This window comes from Mobula birostris, chromosome 13 (genome assembly GCF_030028105.1).
Source record: "Mobula birostris isolate sMobBir1 chromosome 13, sMobBir1.hap1, whole genome shotgun sequence".
NCBI classification, from domain to species: domain Eukaryota; kingdom Metazoa; phylum Chordata; class Chondrichthyes; order Myliobatiformes; family Myliobatidae; genus Mobula; species Mobula birostris.
In genome coordinates this window covers 76,453,480-76,463,326 of record NC_092382.1, presented here as the reverse complement: position 1 = coordinate 76,463,326, position 9,847 = coordinate 76,453,480, and positions in this window count along the sequence as shown.

The following is a 9,847-nucleotide window of genomic DNA, read 5'->3' as shown; positions in this document are numbered from 1 at the left end:
CTTGGGCCAGTTCCTCTCTCATACCACTGTAATTTCCCCTGTTCCACTGAAATATCGATACACCTGATACCAGCTTCTCCTTTTCAAATTTGAAACTGAACTCAATCATATTATGGTCACTGCTTCCAAGAGGTTACTTTACCTCCAGCTCCCTAATCGCCTCAGGTTCGTTACACAGCACCCAGTCCAAAACAGCCGGTCCCCTGGTGGGCTTCTGGACAAGTTGCTCCAAAAAGCCATCCTGTAGGCATTCTACAAATTCCCTCTCCTGAGATCAATTACCTTCCCGACTTTCCCAATCCACTTTCGTATTAAAATCCACCATAATTATCTTGACATTTTCCTTCTGACACGCTTTTTCTATTTCCAGCTACAACTTCTAGTCCACATCCCGGCTGCTGTTTGGAGGCCTGTATATAACTGCTATTAGTGTTTTTTACCCTTGCCATTTCTTAATTCTACCCATAAGGATTCTACCTCTTCTGATCCTATGTCCCTTCTTTCTATTGATTTGATATCGTTACTTACCATCAGGGCCACGCCACCCCCTTTACCTACCTTCCTAACTTTCCTGTACACTGTGTATCCTGGGATATTCAGCTCCCAATCACATCCATCATTTAGCCATGACTCGGTGATGGCCACAATGTCATACCTTTTAACCTGCAGCTGTGCAGCAAGGTCATCCACTTTATTTCTAATGCTGCGTGCATTTAAGTACAGTACATTTAGATCGGTACCTGTTGCCACTTGTGCTATGTATCTATTTTGCAGCGAATTATCCTGTATAGTCACCGGCCTGTCCTTCTTACCATCTTTGCTGCACAGTATTTTTGACTTATTTCTATTTTCCTCTTCCTCGATCCTAACACCTTAGTTTCCTTCCCCTTGCCAACTTAGTTTAAACCCTCCCTAACAGCAATATTAAACAATCCCGCTAGGATATTAGTACCATTTGTGTTCAGGTGTAATCCATCTCTTTTGTACAAGTCGTACCTTCCCCGAAATAGATCCCAATGATTCAAGATTGGCTGATTTGTTCCTCAACCCCAATCTCTTTCCTCTCGTAAACCGTTAGCTCCCTCACCAATCAAACATCTTCACACCCCTTTCTTCCCTACACGCAATGACTTGGTGTCCACACCTTCTGCAGCAGCAAAATCGAGACCTCTTGAAAGTTAGCCTTCAAGTTAGCCTTCAGGGAATCTACAACAAGAACTCATAAGTCTCTATGCATCCATTGCTTCGTAATTTTCCCCCATTAGAAGCCTATCTACACCATAATCGTTCGTTACGAAGTGCATATCCCGCACCTCTATACATTGCCTTCCACCTGTCACTTCTTCGCCCACTCGGTCAAACCAACCCGCTGCTGGCGACACTGCTTGTCTCTGCAGGTAGATCCTGTCCATCTGAATCACATCCGACAGCTGACTCTTCGTTATTGAAAAGCTCATCTGCCGGTCGTATCCTGGTTTATCTCTGTTTCCGAATATGCCGACAGATGATCTATCTCCCTGTATTTTGATATATTACATAATGATCTCTCCCAGGGGCACAACAACCTTTTGATCGTTTCCCGTATTATCCTCTGATAAAGATGGCCGGGATCTGACTACATTCATGATGAACTCCTATAAATCATCCATTCTACAGTTGATAGCACAGTTCCCTCCAGTGAGCTCACAAACTATGTCGGCTTCACCAGTGAATGTAGATGAGATGTATTAATTTAATATTTCTGTGGTTTTCTGTGATTCTACACATAGATCAGCCTTCACACTATCAGTGTCTATTCGACAAACACACCCGACACCCAGGCATGAAGTAACCCATTAAACCCAAATATACAGTATACAAATATACAGTACTGTGCAGTTGCGACGAAGGCCCGTCACTAACTACGGACGGCACATGGGGCACTCGGTAAAACACTCATCCCCAGCAGTAATAGTGACTGGGTCTGAACCAGAGCTGCTGCACGGAGCTGTCTCATACAGAGGCAGCAGCCACCTGCACAGGTGTGCTGATGGTGGAGGATACCAGCTTTAATTCGATAATTGAGTTAATTAGCTTTTGGTTGGTCTAGGGGAAGGGGCTTAGCAGTTATAAGCCTCAGGTTACCAAGGCTTTGGGGTTAGTTTTCTTTTGTGTGTGTCTGAGGGGGGTTGCTTCTATACATATATTGCTTCTTTTCCCGGTTTTTGTCTTGCTTTGTGGTAAATAAAAGCACCTCAATTTATTTTTGCGACTCAAACCATCTGGTTATTTTTCTTAAACAATTGAAGCACAGTTTTTGTGATAGCCGTGTAGCAAGGATACCCATTACCGCTAATTTTTAATACTGTACAAAAGAAGTAGACACATATATGGAACAGGGGTGCCTGAGATTACATAGAAACATAGAAAACCTACAGCACAAAACAGGCACTTCGGCTGTAAAGATGAAGCCATACTCAGGTTGGAGGAACAACACCTTATATTCCGTCTGGGTAGCCTCCAACCTGATGGCATGAACATCGACTTCTCTAACTTCTGCTAATGCCCCACCTCCCCCTCGTACCCCATCTGTTACTTATTTTTATACACACCTTCTTTCTCTCACTCTCCTTTTTCTCCCTCTGACCCTCTGAATATACCTCTTGCCCATCCTCTGGGACACCCCCCACACTTGTCTTTCTTCCCGGACCTCCTGTCCCATGATCCTCTCGTATCCCTTTTGCCTATCACCCGTCCAGCTCTTGGCTCCTTCCCTCCCCCTCCTGTCTTCTCCTATCATTTTGGATCTCCCCCTCCCCCTCCAACTTTCAAATCCTTTACTCACTTTTCCTTCAGTTAGTCCTGACGAAGGGTCTCGGCCTGAAACATCGACTGCACCTCTTCCTAGAGATGCTGCCAGGCCTGCTGCGTTCACCAGCAACTTTTATGTGTGTTGCTTGAATTTCGAGCATCTGCAGAATTCCTGTTGTCCAAGGAGAAAAGGCTGTGTTCACTCAACCTATTCTCATAAGGCATGCTCCCCAATTCAGGCAACATCCTTGTAAATCTCCTCTACACGCTTTCTATGGTTTCCACGTCCTTCCTGTAGTAAGGTGACCAGAATTGAGCACAGTACTCCAAATAGGGTCTGAGCAGGGTCCTACATACCTACAACATTACCTCTCGGCTCTTAAACTCAATCCCAGAGTTGATGAAGGCTAATGCACCGTATACCTTCTTAACCACAGCGTCAACCTGCGCAGCAGCTTTGAGTGTCCTATGGACTTGGACCCCAAGATCCCTCTGGTTCTCCACATGGCCAAGAGTCTTACCATTAATGCTATATTCTGCCATCACAGTTGACCAGCCAAAATGAAGAAAACCTCACAATTATCTGGGTTGAACTCCATTTGCCACTTCTCAGCCCAGTTTTGCATCCAATCAATGTCCCGCTGTAACCTCTGACAGCCCTCCACACTATCTACAACACTCCTAAACTTTGTGTCATCAGTAGATCTACTAAACCATATCTCCACTTCCTCATCCAGGTCAGTATAAAAATCACGAAGGATAGGGGTCCCAGAACAGATCCCTGAGGCACACCACTGGTGACCGACCTCCGTGTAGAATATGACCCGTTACAACCACTCTTTGCCTCCTGCGGCCAAGCCAGTTCTGGATCCACAAAGCAATGCCCCGCTAGATCCCATGCCTTCTTACTTTCCTAATAAGCTTTGCATGGGGTACCTTAACAAATGCCTTGCTAAAATCCATATACACTACATCTACTGTTCTTCCTTCATCAATGTGTTTAGTCACATCTTCAGAAAATTCGATCAGGCTCGTAAGGCACGACCTACCCTTGACAAAGTCATGCTGACTATTCCTAATAATATTATGCCTCTCCAAATGTTCATAAATCCTGCCTCTCAGGATCTTCTCCATCAACTTACCAACCACTGAAGTAAGACTCACTGCTCTGTAATATCCTCGGCTATCTCTGCTCCCTTTCTTGAATAAGGGAACAACATCCGCAACCCTCCAATCCTCCGGAACCTCTCCCGTACTCATTCGTGATGCAAAGATCATCGCCAGATATTTGCATATTACCGTACTTGTTAACACGGAGAGGAGAGCGAGTTTGTAAATCTTCATTTCCAGTCTTTCCCTCTGACCTTCCAGTCGTGATGAAAGGTCTCGGCCCGAAATTGCGGCGGTATATTCCTATCCATTGATGCTGCCTGACCTGCTGAGCTCCCTCAGCACAGTTGGAGTATCGCTCTAGATTTCTACCAACTGTAGTACATCCTGTGTCTTTGTAAATATGTGGAGATCAAAGGATGTTGGATATGGGGAGTGTGGAGCCCCACTGGAGGGGTGTGGGACAGATAGCAGGAACATAGTGCCAGGGCCGGGGGAGGGAGTGTTGCGGGTGCTGCCCAGCAATGGGATACCAGGCAAGGACATTTAATTACAAACAATTTATTTATTGATCATTGCAGAATGCCTCTCTGGCTCTTTACATTCCGTCCCCTCTCGGCCATGAATCCACTCTCCCTGCCCCCTTCCCACTCTTAGTCCACAATAAAGACAATAAAGAATTGGTTTTCTTTTCGGCATCAGTACAGTGTGACACTTAAAACTACTGCAGTTCTGTACGAAAGTCTTAGGCATGGTCACCATGCGTCCCACTAATGCACTCTCAGGACCCTTATACTCAACAAGGAACTGGTCTGATTCCAGCTGCCTGCATCTGGCACATATCTCTTCTTTTCCCCTGCTCATGCCCTTCATGACCATTGACAAAAGAGCTGGCCTAATTTTGTCTGCGTGGCCAATTACTCTGACATGGACATTCTGCCACCAATGCCTTGTTAAATGCTGTACAGTTTTCCGACGCCCTCTACTAACACATCATTTACCAGTTCCTTCTTATGCCATCGAAATTAGGTTTGGTAAAATTTAGGTCCTTGACCTGAATACATTCCATTATCCAGTTGATTGTCCTAAACTACTGTGGCCCACGCTACTGCGCTTCCCCGCAGCAACCCCATGACATAAGCAATCTTTGACTTATCTGTGGAGTAAGTTAACGACTGCTGTTCAAACACCAGGGAGCACTGAAGGAGGAAGGCCCAGCACTTCCACAAATCTCCACCGTAGTGTTCCGGCTCAGGGACGCGAGGCTCTCTGGGCGGGGGTGTTGGTTACAGAGAAAGGTTGAACAAGTTGGGTCTTTATTCTTTGGAACGTATGAGATTGAGGGGGGAACTTGATAGCTGTATTTAAAATTATGAGAGCGATAAACAGAGTTGACGTGGATAGGCTTTTTCCATTGAGAGTGGGGGAGATTCAAACAAGAGGACATAAGTTGAGAGTTAAAGGGCAAAAGTTTAGGAGTAACATGAGGGGGAACTTCTGTACTCAGACAGTGGTGGCTGTGTGGAACGAGCTTCCAGCAGAAGTAGTTGAGTCAGGTTCGATGTTGTCGTTTAAAGTTAAATTGGATAGATATATGGTCAGGAAAGGAATGGAGGGTTATGGGCTGAGTGCAGGTCGGTGGGACTAGGTGAGAGTAAGAGTTCGGCACGGACTAGAAGGGCCGACATGGCCTGTTTCCGTGCTGTAATTGTTATATGCTTATGGTTATATTAATAATTAGCCAACAAAAACATGAACCCTGCAAATATGGCTGCTCCAACAGAAAGCTCGGATTTTGTCATAATTTCCACTGCTGACGTAATACCAAATAAATTTGATATATTTCTCTTCAATCTGCTCAATATTTACATCAGAGTCAATGGTGTTGAATAAAACTGTTTGCTCAAGTAATTGTAACTAATGACGTTAGTCAGGGTATAACCGTATCTCTCGAGATTGCTCCTTTGTATAAATCAGGGACATTTTGAAAGCACCAGCTCAGAATTTCTGCCGGCGCCGTGAATTGAAAAGCAATAGAAATCAATTTCTCACTGAAATGAGTTATCCAGTCATCCTGAGAATAGGGGAAGTTTACTATCCTTTTATTTCAGCCTTTGGAATTCCCGGTAAGCCGCCGTATCAGCTGCTGTAGGTGGGAACTGAAGTTGAAATCCATTGCTGTAATTGTTTCAGTCGCTGGATTCCAATGCCACATGTCCAGTCCCAGTCTGCCGCATTTCAGGAATGAAATGAAAACATCGGGAATATGGATTTCAGGATCTGGATCTAAAAACAAACCGATGTTGGAATTTAGCGATTCTGGAATTCAACGGCTCAGGCAGAGTTTTCCCAGTTGCTTCTGTTGAATAATGTAATGTTCTGCTTTTGGTCCGGTGGTGGCTGTGCTGAAATCGGATATATTACTCCCCGTGTTTATACCGATTGATTGTCTGCATTTATATGTGAGTGGTCGTGTGAGGTGCAATGATAAAACCGCCGACTGGTAGTAACACTTTAGAAAATGTGAGTAGTTCCATGTTGCAGCATTAAACTTGTGGATTTTTAATAAATGTGTGCGCTGTGACTGACTGTGAAGCAGTTGATGGACAACTCAGTGAAGTCGTTATTGAGCCAATTATCACAATAGACGTGTGGCTTCATAGTTATCAACACCATAAAATGTATTATATTATATCTACATCTGACACAGATTCAGTAATCTGGAAGCGACTCTGAGTTGTCTATAATGAACGATGAATTCCTCTCCCCTGCTTCCCTTGATAGTTTCAATGGGAGGTGTCGCCTCTCTCTCTAACGTTGTGTCAGATTGCGTTTTAATGGCGGCATCAGTCAATGTTCTATTGTAAAGTCACTGGTGGAATTTGCTGGATTAGGAAACAAACATGGAAAATTCTTTAAACACTAAATCCCAATCGGTTTGAATGGAAAGAGAAATCTTAACAGGTTTGTCAGGGACCTCTCTGAGAACGTTTATGAGAAGAGACACTTCAACTGTTTTTTTTCTTCCAGAAAGTCTCTTTTGTCTGGATGCGTGTTTCCAGCATATTCCGTTCTTTTGTACCGTCCTTCGATTGTCCTGACAGCGAGCACCATAGAAGCTGATGACTGTCTTTTGGAACTATCATGCAATCAGGGTGCGGATGTACTCATTTTCTGACACGAAATGCGGAGGCGCCGGTAGAAAATGTTCCATCCAGTATGGACTGTGAGGAGGTAATTACCCAGCTTTCATTTCCCGCTGCCACTTCGCATTTTGGTCATCAGTAAGGAATCCGTACACAAATTATATTGCTTTTATTTTACTGTGTAACGTCCTTCTTTGTCCCCTCCAGATCTACGCCCTCTTTGGAATATTCCAGCACAAAACGCATCAATGACATGGAAGTATTACGGTATCCGCTCACATTGCTGCACTAGCCTCTGTTCGGTATTTTTTTTTTTCAACTTGCTGTTCCCTGTCTCTCTTTCAGCGAACCTGCTGGCGGTTGTGATTGTGCCCCGGCGAAAGTGCGGTCTGTCCAAATGCGTCAATCGTTACATGGTGGGAATGGCCGCCGCCGATCTCTTGCTGGTTATCTCCTATCCGCTGCTGACGTGGACTGCTTGGATTTATTTTCGCCGATCATTCCTTTTCATCACTCCTGTGTGCAGACTCCGTGTATGGTTTGTTTTTGCGAGCACTGCGACCTCAGTCTGGCTGACTGTCGCTTTCACCTTTGATCGATTTGTGGCTATTTGCTGTGAGAAGCTGAAAACAAAATATTGCACCGAGAGAACGGCGGCTGTGGTTATCGGGACAGTGAGTGTACTGGCCTGTTTGGAGTGTGTTCCCTGGGGCTTTGTATACGAGCCTTTGGTAGTAATTGATGGTGTTCCCTGGTATTGTGTTTATACATCGAGTTACAAAATTTCTCCCTCATGGGCGGCATTTGCAATGTTTCACCGCATTTTAACCCCTTGTGTCCCATTCTTTCTGATTTTGCTGTTCAATATTCGAACTGTTAGGAAAATTCTAGCAGCCAGCCGTTCCCGCCGGGGGCTCCGGGGACGAAGGAATGGAGAGAATGACAAGGACCGGGAGATGGAGAACCGACGCAAATCCATCGTTTTGCTCTTCAGCATAACCGCTAGTTTCATACTGTGCTGGATAACACGGCAGGCATTTTATATCCATCAACGGATTTCAATGAGATTTGTGTATTATTCTGTAACAGATCCCCGCTACCTCACTGAAGAAATATCGGGAATGCTGCAGATTCTCGGGTGCTGCACCAACACTTTTATTTACGCCCTGACCCAGAGCAAATTCCGAGAAGAAATTAAGAATATGCTGAAATACCCAATGAATCGGATTTTGAAGCTCAATTAAACGTTAGAAATGAATACTGTAAATTATTACAATCAAGCTGCCTTCGTGATCCCTATTCTGTAAACCACCTGTGTATAAATGGAAACAATGTGATGAACAGAGTTATAGAACTAACACGGGAGAAAATCTGCTGATGCTTGAAACAGAAAACAACACACACAATCATAATTTACTCTTTTCTGTAACTGCTATCTGGTGTGCTAAGTTATTTTAAGATTTTGTGTTTGTTGCCTTAAGGTAACAAACCAGCTGTTTACAGCTGTTTCCGAAGGCATCACTGGCTTCAGCGTCCCAAAGAAATCCACTTTGCACCTTACCTCACTCCCGGATTACATTGAACGTTGTGGCGAGTCCGTTACCTCTGTTTCTCGGCTCTAACACAACTGTCTGATCATGGGGTATACTTTCGTCAGTAAAACCACTGCTGATTGCGTCATAACCCATCCTTTCTTTCCCCCTCGCTTTTGTCTTTAGTGCAGAGAGTGAGAGGGAGAAAGAGAGAGAGAGAGAGATGTGGTGGCAGGGATAGGAGGAAGATATTCTGAATGTCAGAAATAAGTGAAGACAATGTAAAGTTTGGGATACTGATAGTGTACTGGGTCTCGGGGAACATGAGGAATCAACAAGCAAGTCAAATTGTGAATCGTTGGAGTGAATAGTGACGAGGAAATGTCTAGAGTGAAGAGTATTAACGGGAATCCCAAGGCATTTTATACATTGTAAACACTGTAAGCATTGTAAACACTGTAAACACTGAAAGCACTGTAAACATTGTAAACACCAGAAACATGTAAAACACTGTAAACACTGTAAACATTGTAAACACTGTAAACACCGTAAACATTGTAAACATTGTGAACACTGTAAACACCGTAAACATTGTAAACATTGCGAACACTGTAAACACTGTAAACACCGTTAACATTGTAAACACTGTAAACATTGTAAACACTGTAAACACTGTAAACACACCACGATTAAATTGAAGCTTGTGGTGAATCTGTTTCCCCTGCTTCCCGGTTCTGACAAGAAGGCCTGATCTTGGAGTATATTTCCATTTGTAACTATAATATCCCCCATATTGAATGGGATCCTTAGTGTAGAGGCTCAGAGGAGAAGAATTTGTTCGTCGTTATCCTGGAAAGACTGAGCGATATTTACCGTCTATACTACGTCAGTCTGTGCAGATTTAGCATGTCATCTGAAACTTAGCCAACTTCGAGAGTAGTATAGTGGAGAGGACCCTGTCTGGTTGCTTCATTGTCTGGTATGGAAACACCAAGTTCCTTGATTAGAATAAACAACGAGAAGTTGTGGATGCAGCCAGTCCATCAGATGTACATCCCTCCCCGCCGCTGAGAACATCGACAAGAAGTGAAATCACCGGAAAGCAGCATGATCATCAGGGACGCCCGTCACCCAGGTGATGCTCACTTCTCCATGCTGCTGTCCAGAAGGAGTGACAGGAGCGTCAGGTCCCATAGCAACAGGTTCAGCAATACTTCTACTCGTAAATGATCAGGCTCCTCCAGTAGAGGGGATAATTTAACTTACCCC